This window comes from Orbicella faveolata, unplaced genomic scaffold (genome assembly GCF_042242905.1).
Source record: "Orbicella faveolata isolate gen_17 unplaced genomic scaffold, um_ofav_v1 contig_35, whole genome shotgun sequence".
Classification (NCBI taxonomy): domain Eukaryota; kingdom Metazoa; phylum Cnidaria; class Anthozoa; order Scleractinia; family Merulinidae; genus Orbicella; species Orbicella faveolata.
Genome location: NW_028301564.1, coordinates 7,778,924 through 7,792,639, shown reverse-complemented (window position 1 = coordinate 7,792,639; position 13,716 = coordinate 7,778,924). Strand labels below are relative to the sequence as shown.

General features: G+C 37.2%; 1 long non-coding RNA gene and 4 other non-coding genes across 6 annotated transcripts; 4 read left to right on the top strand and 1 right to left on the bottom strand.

Annotated features, from left to right (window-relative positions):
* Positions 1 to 1,537: 1,537 nt before the first annotated feature.
* Trnan-guu (transfer RNA asparagine (anticodon GUU)) lies at positions 1,538 to 1,611 on the top strand. The gene has a single exon. It is a non-coding gene; the product is annotated as a tRNA-Asn (tRNA).
* Positions 1,612 to 2,354: 743 nt separating this feature from the next.
* On the top strand, positions 2,355 to 2,427 carry Trnav-uac (transfer RNA valine (anticodon UAC)). Its single transcript has one exon. It is a non-coding gene; the product is annotated as a tRNA-Val (tRNA).
* A 2,998-nt stretch (positions 2,428 to 5,425) lies between these two features.
* On the bottom strand, positions 5,426 to 10,357 carry LOC149102859 (uncharacterized). Of its 2 annotated transcripts, none has more exons than XR_016202110.1 (2): positions 9,709 to 10,357; positions 5,426 to 7,367 (listed from the first exon to the last, which is right to left on the bottom strand). It is a non-coding gene; the product is annotated as an uncharacterized LOC149102859 (long non-coding RNA). The 2 variants fall into 2 exon arrangements; XR_016202109.1 differs by having other exon boundaries at positions 10,057 to 10,357.
* A 2,244-nt stretch (positions 10,358 to 12,601) lies between these two features.
* Positions 12,602 to 12,675, top strand: Trnan-guu (transfer RNA asparagine (anticodon GUU)). Its single transcript has one exon. It is a non-coding gene; the product is annotated as a tRNA-Asn (tRNA).
* A 743-nt stretch (positions 12,676 to 13,418) lies between these two features.
* Trnav-uac (transfer RNA valine (anticodon UAC)) lies at positions 13,419 to 13,491 on the top strand. Its single transcript has one exon. It is a non-coding gene; the product is annotated as a tRNA-Val (tRNA).
* Positions 13,492 to 13,716: the final 225 nt, after the last annotated feature.

The following is a 13,716-nucleotide window of genomic DNA, read 5'->3' as shown; positions in this document are numbered from 1 at the left end:
TTAAATATTCAAGGTACACCAACCTCTATTTAAGCGGCTAGCCCCATTAAGCGGTCACCACCCATTTCCCCGGGGGTAGCCCACTGTATTACATGTAAACTAAAAATAATTGCACAGCGCGAAAAGACCTAGGTATGAGTTTAGCGTTACAGTATTACGCAGGGCATGTAGGTAGCGGTGGTCGAGTGAAAGATAACAACAGGGGTAATGGTAAACTATTCATTCTTCTCATTTCTTAATTTAATCTCTTCCTACTCAACACGATTGTGTGCTCCCAGTGGTTCCCAGCCTTACGGAGCCTTATGTATTGGGATAGAAATTGTCCTACCCCTACCCCCTCAAATGGGATGACAGCATTGCGTGACGAACAAGGAACCGCTGCAAGCAAGGATTCAAGCCATCAAACCATGACGATCAAAACGTAATATTTTGGTGCAGTGCAAAGCAAGCAACTATCTACAAATGACTTAGCCGTTTTTGACTTAGATGCAGTGGTGATCATATGTGTCGAAAGAGGGTCACAGATTCATGGTATTCGACCATTAAATAAGTTGACAGTTGGCGATGTACATCGGACGTTGTGTAAACAAAAGCAAACTTCTGCTTTATGTGCGACGAATGGTGAGAGAAACACGTCAAATCGGCTTTGGACCTGCCTTTTACAGCACATGAGGTAAGAGCATTTCGAAATTATCAGCTCTGTGTCTATTTCAACTTAACATTGGTCAAGTCATGTGGCGCATGCTAAAATATACGTCTAACCCGTAAATTGAAATTTGATGAGGGAATGGTCAAATATTTGCATTTTTGACGCACTTCGAAAACCTCTCGCGTCGCTCACAATCATTTGCCCAAAGAAATTTTTACAGGAATCTGTAGATCATCCTTCTGCGATTCAACCACCAGAAGCTTAATCCATTTGAAGGTTTCGCACATGGTGAAAATTAATTCTATACACGAAGTACTTTTAAGTGAATGAAATACATGTCTTCGAAATTGAATTATTTTGCACCCAAAAAGACAACGCAACATTCCCTAAAACCAACCCAGTACACATTGAAACATTGCACAAAAATATTCGAGTGTTTTAAAGACGGAAGATTGATCCGGTTTTGCATGCGAGGCTCTCAAACTTGCTTAATAAAATGGTGCGTCAAATGACGATTTTAACGGAATTTGGCAATTTGCATATTTCTTTGAAATGAAAGGATGTTTTGCCAAAAAAAACTATCCAGTAGTTTTTGTCATGCCCTAGCCTATCTACCATGAAAATATGAGCGAAATCGAATTTCGACCCTTGCCGAGTTATTTCCCATTTTTATGGACAGGGACTCTGAATCTACTTCTTTCTGTCGAACTGGTTCTATAACACCTGTTTTGTGTTGTCTCATTGGCCAAGACAGTTACTACCCAACTCCCCCGGTTTTTCGCTTTTCACGTGTTTCGAGCAAGATACAATAATGTAACAGAAACCTCACGCAAGTTAAAATTTCTTCCACAAAATTTGATGAAAATTGTTCAAAATGTTTTGATGGAAGTCTCCGTGGCGCAATCGGTTAGCGCGTTCGGCTGTTAACCGAAAGGTTGGTGGTTCAAGCCCACCCGGGGACGGTTCTCTTTGTTTTGATAATTATTTTCTATATAGTTAGCGTCAGGATTCCATCCATCCATCCTGTTAGCGTAATTTTTAGTTGTATTGCATGTAAGAAGGTCTATTCAAACAAACAGCCACTGCGCGGATGTGATGTGAATAAACCGTTATTATCGTGATCGTTATCATTATTGGTTTTTTGACGGTTGAAGCAAATTTGGCTGTAATTTTTCATAAAAGGGTACAAATATGCCCGTATCTGAGTAATCCAATTAGTCCTATAATTTGTGCATTACTTATGACTTCTTTAATCTTCGACTGTTTGTCTAATTAACGTAATTACATCACCTCACCGCTGCGCGCAGTAATCTTCCGCTCCCATAACTAGAAGTTGAAAGACTTGAGCATAAGTGTATCTTTTTGTGGTGTATTAACGTTCATTTCTAAACAGCATAAATTTTCAATAGTCAATCGTTTAGTTCTTGATTAAGGATATCAAAGACATTTGACGGCTAGTATTGGCTTGCTCAATTGACGGTTGACGGTTAATTTTTTTGGCACTGAGATTCTCTGGTAACGCTAATACAAGGATAGCATCGTTTTTAAAAAACTTCAATATTGAGCATCGTCAGAAGTAGGCAAATGTTCAACTGTTTGCTGTACTTCGGAGACTTATTTTTTCTGTCTTCCTGATCAAAAAAACTAGAAACTACGAGTTCCTGATTAGCACACCACTGAGTATGGCAGCTTTCAGTCGTAACAGGTTTCCGTAGTGTAGTGGTCATCACGTCCACTTTACACGCGGAATATCGCCGGTTCGAGCCCGGCCGGAAACACATGATTGTTTTTCCTGTGAGACTAAATCTTGCTACCCAACTCTAGCCAGCTCTTACAAAATTTTGAGTCAGCGAAAACAAAACAAAAAGAAAAAAACGAAAGGTGTTGACGTAACTGAGCTTATTTAATTTTTTATCCTTCAGCAACTTCATGTTAGGATCGATACCTTAAATAACGCTATCGAGCTATGATCTTAACAAAGCTTATGTCACTGATTGTTAGTGGATTGGTAGCCAGAAATGTATGAGTTTCAGCCGGAGAAACCAAAAGTCTCTCTGCTGTAAGTTGACGGTTGAATGCAATTTCTGTGTTAAATGAAAGCTTTCAAATGACCCAAGGACAAAAACCATCGCTTTAAACTTTTCCGTTCATTTTGTTTTGTTCCAGGGTAATTTAAATGGAATAACTAATCAATTTCTTTTTTACGTTTTGCTAATAAGATTTGGCGAAATATAAAGATGATGACATCGACCATTTCATGATCGCATCAGTCCAAACAATCCATAACCTTAACCCCTATTATTGTATAGCCTAATGTGAACATCTTTAAGGGTGTAGAGTATTTTGGCAGGTTGCTCAAACATTTCGCCGGTATCAGGAGAGCAAGGTAATTCCTCTCAAACTATTTTTAGATATAGTAGCCGGTTCTCCCGCGGATAATGTTAGCAAGCGCGTTGCGTTGATGCTTTCTCTAAGGATGAAAATGCACGTATTAAAGCCGCTCTGGACTCCCTTGGGCTGTGACTAAAATTCCCTTTAAATTGATGAGCGGATTCACGAAAAGTCTAACAGGAAGCGACGGAGAGAGGGAAAGAACGAGTGAATGTCTCATCCATAACTAAAATTTGGAAAATACTAGTTTGCTAAAAAATTATTATGATTATTTTAATTATTATTTGAAAAGAAAAACAATTGATATGGGCCTGTCCTGGAGTCGAACCCGGGACCTCTCGCACCCAAAGCAAGAATCATGCCACTAGACCAACAAGCCAGACATATAGTAAACTCTCTAGACAAATCCTTTAATCTGCCACTCCCTTAACTCAGCTGGTGTTTTAATACCTGTTCTGCGTTGTGTTGTAGCAGGAGCCATAATCGGGCACGGAGACCGTAAGTCTTTGGATCCGCGCGCACCTATGATATGGGACTATTTTTCTATTTTTAGAACAAATTGCGCCGTCCTGATGTCATATATCCGCGCGGATCCACGCACATGTCAGGGACTCTCGCGTGGATGTTGTCACGTTGAGTGATCAAATGGTGAGAGTTAAGAGATTCTCTTGCAGATTTTTCACAGCGATGACAAGGAATAAGGCAGGGAATAAGAACCAGGGCTCTTATATTTAGTGTTATGCTCTGAGCTAATGGAAAAGGTGAGTTTTGAAGGGTCCAAAACATTACTTCAATTTCGCGCTGTAAATGAATAATATCTGGTCGCGCTAGTTGTACGCGTAGTCTTTTGCGTTTGTTCTGTAAAGAAAAGTTGTGTAAGAAAACTCTTTACTCTGGTATCGAGTTAATTTGTGAGTTTCCCAAACAATACTTAATCATATTGTTTCTGTTTGTTTGGCGAGTTTGCAAAAGTTTTTGAAAGGCAAGTCTGAGGCGTACAATTAGCTCATTTGCATAGTGCAGCGCATGCACTTTCAAGTCCGAGGTCGGTGTTTTCAGTTGTCAACAAATCTTGACAAAAATTTCTTTCGTTGTGTTTTGTGCTGAGATGTTGCAACAATTTTCACCAACGCCAAAAGGCTGCTAATATCATGTGTGTTTCTTTAACATAGTGAAATTTTACACTGCGAAAATAAAATAGACAAGGAGTTTTGATAACTCAACCAACAAAATCGAAATCGTTATTCACTGGAAAAGTTGAAAATTTACAGAGTATGTAAATAACATGTAATTAACATGTAAATAATCAAAAAGAGACTGTAAAGATTAATTTACATGATTTTTCCCCTTTTACATGTTTTGGAGGTTTCATGTAAAAAACATGTAAATATTTCAAGTGAAACATGTAAATGATGAAGAAAACACTGTAAATGTTTCAAAGCAAAGGGCTAAGATAATGTAAATAACATGTAAACTGTTCCTGCAAATACTGTAAATAGCCTGTAAATTTCTTGTGATTCAACCTGGAAACCCGTAAATAACATGTAAATTTAATACAGGGAGGCTGCCATAATACTGTAAATAACATGTAAATAAAAAGGGGAGGCTGTAAACAACATGTAAATAAAAAAAGGAGGCTGTAAATAACATGGAAAATGAAAACAGGAGCCTGTAAATAACGTGTAAATCAAAAAAGGGAGCCTGTAAATAACATGTAAATCGAAAAAGGGAGCCTGTAACTAACGTGTAAATCGAAAAAGGGAGTCTGTAAATAACATGGAAATCAAAAAAGGAGCCCATAAAGAACATGTAAATCGAAAAGGGGAGCCTGTAAATAACATGTAAATGGAAAAAGGGAGCCTGTAAATAACATGTAAATGGAAAAAGGGAGCCTGTAAATAACATGTAAATCGAAAAAGGGAGCCTGTAAATAACATGTAAATGGAAAAAGAGAGCCTGTAAATAACATGGAAATCGAAAAAGGGAGCCTGTAAATAGCATGTAAATGGAAAAAGAGAGCCTGTAAATAACATGTAAATGGATAAAGGGAACCTGCAAATAACATGGAAATTGAAAAGGGGAGCCTGTAAATATCCTGTAAATTGAAAAAGAGAGCCTGCAAATAACATGTAAATCGAAAAAGGGAGCCTGTAAATAACCTGGAAATTGAAAAAGGGCACCCGTAAATAAACTGTAAATTGAAAAATGGAGCCTGCAAATAACCTGAAAATTGAAAAAGGGAGCCTGTAAATAACATGTAAATCAAAAAAGGGAGCCTGGAAATAACCTGGAAATGTAAAAAGGGAGCCTGCAAATAACATGTAAATCGAAAAAGGGAGGCAGAAACCCTGTACGATAACTTGTAAATAACAACTTGAAGAAAAATGCATGGAATGTACTGTTTTATTGTAATCAAATCTGTTGACCTTAACTATAATAACAGAAAACATGCAAATTTATACAGAATCAGAAATTTATTGCAATCAGAACAAACTCAGTAAAATTCAAATAGTTTTTATATGCCATGAATAAGGTTTACAATGTACACATTGCAACAAATAAAACATGTTTTCTTTTCTTTCTATCCATAACAAGACGACTTAAATGTAATTTTGTGCATGGCCAAGATATTTTCAAATACCATGAGTGAGCTCCTTTAACCGAATTCAAGCACTTTTCAAGAAGACTACTAAAATTCAAGACCTTTTCAAGATTGTGCAAAACCATGTCATACTCAACTCTATATAATTCATAAATAATAAAATGATTAAGAACTATACTGTTGTCAGCTACAACTAGAGAAAATTTTGTAATTTAGGCGTATTACTAAATTAAAATTGTTTGCAAATGGATACCTGTCTTAAATATATACTAAATTCACAAAGTCAAATGTAACATAATGATAATACCTTTGTCATAAAATGAATGAATAAGCTGTTTTTTTCTAAGTAATTAATGCAGGATTAAATTAGCCTTAATAATTATTATGAAAAATGTGGGAGGCACGATGGCCTCGTAGTTACATGTAGTGCGCTCAACTCCTGATTGAGTGGTCCTGGTTCAAGCCCTAGGCGGGTACATTCTGTTGTGTTGTTGGGCAACACACTTTACTCTCAGTGCCTCCCCACCCACATGTATAAGTGGGTACCAGCGAATTTAATGGTGGGGTAACCCCGCAATGGACTGGCATCTCATCCAGGGGGAGTAGAAATAGTCCTAGTTGCTTCCTGCTACAGAAAGCGTGATAAGCTCCAGTCTGTTGGGCCACGTGGCTCATATGCAGACTTTACCTTTACCTTATTACCCACTGTATGAAAATTACTGCAATGTAAGTGTGAAATATTGATCAACTTTTTTCATAGAGTGAATTGTTCTTTTGAAATAACAGAAAATAGGGAGAAAAAACATTTACCACAAGATAGAGATTGACATTTTAAATTCATCATAAAAACATTCATGCCGAAGGAATACTACATTGTATAACATAAAACAAGGCTTCTGACATCTTTTAGGCTATGTTTGCAAAGTCACAGTTTCCTTCTTTTTCCAAAACTGTACGGAATCCAAACAGGACAAACATTTTGGACCCCTGACAAAACATTCACTGTAAACAATATTCAAAATTTCACTTTTTCTTTTTGTGATAAAAAAAACTGTACCGTAAAAAAAAAAAAAAAATTCATAGGGACCTGTTGAAATTGAAAGGCCTATCTAGTACGATAGTTCCCAAAACACATCATAAGTTAATAAATTACTGTTCTGGTACTACATGTATGTAAACATAGCCTTTGCTTTTTATGATGAAATCTTATAGCTGCTGTATTGAACAATAAGTATCAACCTAGCAATCCAAGATATTCAAATTTAATGCTAATTCACTAATACAGGTACAGTGTAGGTGATACTTCAAAGCATAAAAAATAATGTTTAATAATTTATGCCAGAAAGTGTTGAAGGTCACCATGTTAGACTGTAATGCACCAGGGACCCATTTCTCGAAGGTCCCAAAAAGTTTTTGCACCCAGAAAGCCATACCAAAATCTGAAATCTTATGCTTACAGAGCTGTTTTATTCACTTATTCTCAATATGAACAGAGGTTTCCTTCACACAAGAAGTGTCAGGCATATATAGCTCTTAGTTTTTAGACACAGCTCAATTAAAGATGGCTTTGTGGGCCCGAAAAGTTTCCAGGACCTTCAAGAAATGGACCTCGGACCCCTTATAGAGTCATAGGTACTGTAGTCTTCTCAGTGGCTGATTTTTTCCAGATGAAGCATCAATGCCAAGGAGTATGCATGTATTGACCACTCTCAATTTTACTTCATCCTACAAGTAACATAAAACATTTCGTTAAATAAAATAAGTTATGTCTGAGTATGAATCAGCAAATTCTGTGTATGATATCAATCAGCGAATTGTACACTGGCGTTATTATTTTGTTTCTTATCATTCCAATTTATACTGTGACATTTGAAATCGGACTGTAGCCGGTCATGTTGACTGGCCAAAGTAATTTTAGCTTGGTCACGTCTCATTTCTGACTGGTCAAGATATTTACGAAAAAATCACGTACATGTAATGTGAGCCAAATTAAACCCACAAATATAGTTTGTTTGTTCTAGTCACTGCTAGACCGTTTAAAGATTGGCTTAATATTTTTCTGAACAGATTTAACCCCAGTCACTCGAGTGGCATTCCTATCGATCTTGAATGCATGACAAACAGCAAGCAAATGGTCTTTAGCCATTCTAACAGATACATGTATGCATTGGTGTATGTTTTCATTAGAGGTCATAATAAAAAAGAGATAAAAACTCTCAAATTTACAGTTTTGAGCCCTGAATATTCATCAATCAAACAGATCTTACATCTACATCTGTAGCTACTGTGTGACAAAAAATTTGCATCTCTGATTGGAAGGCACTGAATGTCAGGGGATGTAGAAGAACTAAACTCAAAATCTGTGGCAGAAAGTATTCAATGTTCACTACCTCCTACATTGTAATATTCATACACAATAAATCAAACTCCTATCAAACAATGTTTAAATAATAAGTCAAGTTATTTGCAGGCACAATTTGATTGTTTCTTACGTGCACTTACGCTCTATTGGTGGACAAAGGTACAGATGATGTCATAAAAGTTTGTTTTTGTTTCTTTGTTATGTATTACGAAGCAGATAGATTCTATGTTGTCGTGCATCTGTTCAGTAATAGATCACAGAAGACATCAAAATGTGGTAAAAACATCAGTGACACACCTGAAAAATTCACAGATTCTGTGACACACTCTGGTAATGGCTTATGTGACTATTTTTTGTTTTTACCACATTTTGATGTTATCTGTGATCTACTCAAGGCAGGAAAAAACCCAGGTCTGATTTCCTCAGCCAAGTAAATTTTGCTCTTGGGCAAGCGAAAATAGAAGTTCAGTGGCCCAGTGGGCAAGTGAAATTACAATGTAGCGTCAGTAGTCTTGTGAGTCTGACTAAAAATGCCAGCTTGATAAATGATAATTTCCAGTCATTCCATTTCAAAACTTAAGACCTACAGATTAGTTAATTATTAGGTTGAAAGCAAGAATTAGTTTGGAATCTGAGTGTACTTCAATCGCATTTATCCTCTGATTTCCTCACTGGCCACCACACTGGCAACTAATATTTAAATGGGGCAAGTGAAAACTGAAATTGACTGGCCCACTGGGCAAGTGACTTACAATTTTTTTTCCTGCCCTGCTACAGATGCATGAACAGATGCATGACACATGAAATCTACATGTATTTGGTAAGAACCCAATTTCGCACAAGTAAAATGTACAGCTGTAACAGGGCTCTAAAGTGCTGTCTGGTCATCCCTGGGTAAGGCAATCGATTGAAATCGATTGTTTACGCGCCCACTCGGGCTCCTTCAACGAAACTTTAGTCGCCCACACTTGTAACTTAGGCGCCTCAGGCGACCAGGCGCCCGTTAGCCAGCAGCCTTGAATTGAAAGTTGGTCTCTCTTTGTTAGTTCACCTAAACTGTAGAAAGTAGTGTAGTGTAGTGTCCCTCAACACAATGTTTGATTGTAACTTTTTTATGTAGATTTCAAAGGCACTACCAAAAATCCCCAAAACATAGTCCCTGATACATGTATGCCAGCAAAATATTCTGTTTACGAGACACAATGTTATGTTTTTATGCAATTGTATTCATGATTTCATATTTCACTTTAAATCTTTTGTTCATTTCTTTCTTATTAAATGTTGCTTAAAAGATAAGCTAGTAACAGCAAAATTGATTATGCTTATTGAAAATTTGATCACAATCGATTACTCATGACGAATCTTTTTATTGATTTCTGATATCATTGACTAATTTCTATTGATTGTTATGAAATAATCGATTGACTATACTGTGTCGTCCAAGACAAGTAGATTTTCCTGCCTGGGCAAGTTACTCTTCCTTTTTTTCAAGTCCTGTGTAGTTTTCACGACAGTTTGAGGTACATGTATACCTCTTTATAAAGTATCATAGTGTTTTTTTGTGAAAGAAAATACCACAACATTTAACTTACTACAGTATCAGCACCAGTGGGTGCAATGTCCATGTACAGTTGTGTATAACAGCATATTGTAACTTGCATGTAGGTACAACTGTAGACACTTAAGTAACTTCAGAATACTTACTCTAGCATAAGAGAAATTTCTCTGCTGAAGATGGCACATTACATTTTAGCTTACTAGCATTCACATCAGAGGGCAACATAACCTTACAAGAGCATGCATCAGAAAGAATCATGAGGTGCATATAAGCCAATAACAAATGTCGCATGCTCATGCTCAGTTATCGAGAACAGATAATAACAGATAATAAAGCTCTTTATGCACGGCAGGTAAACATCACCAAAGTCGATTCCACAACCAATGTAACTTCTCCTTGATAATGACACATTCACAACCAAAGGCAAAACGAAATGTATACGTATCTTTACGTTACTTTACTCTGCTCGTTCAATTTATGCAAAACTTGCTTACCTGTTGTTTTTGTTGCCTGTAATCGCTATCTTCAACTTCTGGGTAACGGTAAACTTTGCCTTGAAACCGTGCACGGTGACGAAGCGAAGGTAGAGTGGATTTTGGCCCGCTAAAACAGAGCCCGAGTTCGATGCAAGTTGCAACGAACTGCCAAAACATGCCGGGAGAACCGAGAGAACCTGGTACCTAACATGAAGACCGCTGATTCCTGCTTGTTGGAGATCGGACACTCACAAGGCTGGTATGCTCTTATAAAGGGACTGGGATAACAGTGATGGCAATGAAAGCACAAAACGGTAGAAATCACCTAAAAAAAAAAACAAAACAAAACAAAGAAACAGTGAACATGCAAGGGCAGACTTAGTTGTATTAATCTTACTTGTAGAATGTTCATGTTTCGGAATATTTAACGCTCTAAATCGATGATATTTCGTTCATTCTCAGCGGTTCAGGGGCACAACTGTGACCTCGAACTTTCGCGATATGAGAAATTTAATGTTTGTTGTTTTCGGATTGTTAAAAATGTCATGTTGGGTACCGAAAAAAAGTCAGCTATCATTTTCGGAAAGGCGATAAGACCTAACGTTTTCGGGAAATGGACAAAAAAGCCCTAATAAGTTCGAGAATACTCAAGCTCCTCTAGAATAACCGAACAGATAATTTTTTTTTTTTGCGCAATCTAAAATTAACCTACAGAGCTTTGAAAGTACACCAGATAGCCTAAAACAGCGTTTAAAAGCATTCGAGAGGAAACGGTCGTTGGGTGTCCCTTATGGTTCCCTGCCTAACCTAACTCCGCGTCAGTTCAAACTCGGTCACCAGGGCTCTTTCCGTCTTGAACTCACACAACACGTGACGCTTTCATGGTCCTTCATGAATAAATACGTACGTGTCCGAGAATTAATTTTTCTCTTTTCTAGAGACGTAAGCTTGGGACGCCTGCATGTGCAGTAACAATTCTAGTTTTATTTTGTCGTTGTGGGTGCGCGGAAAGTTCACAAGAAGACAGCTTAATTAGTGCGGTGTCGCACCCGTGCAACTTCTAGGTTTTCCATGTACATGGTTTTTACATGTTTCTTACAGGCTCCCTTTCTTTCATTTACATTGTTTTTACATGCTTCTTACAGGCCCCCTTTTTTCATTTACATGCTTTTTACATGTTTCTTACAGGCCCCCTTTTTTCATTTACATGCTTTTTACATGTTTCTTACAGGCCCCCTTTTTTCATTTATATTGTTTTTACATGTTTCTTACAGCCCCCCTTTTTTCATTTACATTGTTTTTACATGTTTCTTACAGGCCCCCTTTTTTCATTTACATGTTTTTTACAGGGTTACAAACATAACATTTCCAGACTTTTTACAGCATTCGCTTGAATTATTTACACGTTCCTCACATGGTTTAGCAAAGCAATTTACATGTTTTTTACAAAGGCAGATACTGTAAAAGTGCGTAAAATATTTTACGGGTTTTTACATGTTCTTCAAATGATCATTGTCGACAAAGACAATGTAAATCACTCTTTACAGAACATTTACATGCTGCACTAAAAGCTGTAAATTTCCTGTAATTTTATTTTACAAAACCCTAACATGTAAATTGTAATTTACAAAGAATGTAAATCAAGATTTACATACTGTAAATTAAAATTGACATGTCCATGTAAATTACAGCACATGAGGTAAGAGCATTTCGAAATTATCAGCTCTGTGTCTATTTCAACTTAACATTGGTCAAGTCATGTGGCGCATGCTAAAATATACGTCTAACCCGTAAATTGAAATTTGATGAGGGAATGGTCAAATATTTGCATTTTTGACGCACTTCGAAAACCTCTCGCGTCGCTCACAATCATTTGCCCAAAGAAATTTTTACAGGAATCTGTAGATCATCCTTCTGCGATTCAACCACCAGAAGCTTAATCCATTTGAAGGTTTCGCACATGGTGAAAATTAATTCTATACACGAAGTACTTTTAAGTGAATGAAATACATGTCTTCGAAATTGAATTATTTTGCACCCAAAAAGACAACGCAACATTCCCTAAAACCAACCCAGTACACATTGAAACATTGCACAAAAATATTCGAGTGTTTTAAAGACGGAAGATTGATGCGGTTTTGCATGCGAGGCTCTCAAACCTGTTTAATAAAATGGTGCGTTAAATGACGATTTTAACGGAATTTGGCAATTTGCATATTTCTTTGAAATGAAAGGATGTTTTGCCAAAAAAAACTATCCAGTAGTTTTTGTCATGCCCTAGCCTATCTACCATGAAAATATGAGCGAAATCGAATTTCGACCCTTGCCGAGTTATTTCCCATTTTTATGGACAGGGACTCTGAATCTACTTCTCTCTGTCGAACTGGTTCTATAACACCTGTTTTGTGTTGTCTCATTGGCCAAGACAGTTACTACCCAACTCCCCCGGTTTTTCGCTTTTCACGTGTTTCGAGCAAGATACAATAATGTAACAGAAACCTCACGCAAGTTAAAATTTCTTCCACAAAATTTGATGAAAATTGTTCAAAATGTTTTGATGGAAGTCTCCGTGGCGCAATCGGCTAGCGCGTTCGGCTGTTAACCGAAAGGTTGGTGGTTCAAGCCCACCCGGGGACGGTTCTCTTTGTTTTGATAATTATTTTCTATATAGTTAGCGTCAGGATTCCATCCATCCATCCTGTTAGCGTAATTTTTAGTTGTATTGCATGTAAGAAGGTCTATTCAAACAAACAGCCACTGCGCGGATGTGATGTGAATAAACCGTTATTATCGTGATCGTTATCATTATTGGTTTTTTGACGGTTGAAGCAAATTTGGCTGTAATTTTTCATAAAAGGGTACAAATATGCCCGTATCTGAGTAATCCAATTAGTCCTATAATTTGTGCATTACTTATGACTTCTTTAATCTTCGACTGTTTGTCTAATTAACGTAATTACATCACCTCACCGCTGCGCGCAGTAATCTTCCGCTCCCATAACTAGAAGTTGAAAGACTTGAGCATAAGTGTATCTTTTTGTGGTGTATTAACGTTCATTTCTAAACAGCATAAATTTTCAATAGTCAATCGTTTAGTTCTTGATTAAGGATATCTGAGACATTTGACGGCTAGTATTGGCTTGCTCAATTGACGGTTGACGGTTAATTTTTTTGGCACTGAGATTCTCTGGTAACGCTAATACAAGGATAGCATCGTTTTTAAAAAACTTCAATATTGAGCATCGTCAGAAGTAGGCAAATGTTCAACTGTTTGCTGTACTTCGGAGACTTATTTTTTCTGTCTTCCTGATCAAAAAAACTAGAAACTACGAGTTCCTGATTAGCACACCACTGAGTATGGCAGCTTTCAGTCGTAACAGGTTTCCGTAGTGTAGTGGTCATCACGTCCACTTTACACGCGGAATATCGCCGGTTCGAGCCCGGCCGGAAACACATGATTGTTTTTCCTGTGAGACTAAATCTTGCTACCCAACTCTAGCCAGCTCTTACAAAATTTTGAGTCAGCGAAAACAAAACAAAAAGAAAAAAACGAAAGGTGTTGACGTAACTGAGCTTATTTAATTTTTTATCCTTCAGCCACTTCATGTTAGGATCGATACCTTAAATAACGCTATCGAGCTATGATCTTAACAAAGCTTATGTCACTGATTGTTAGTG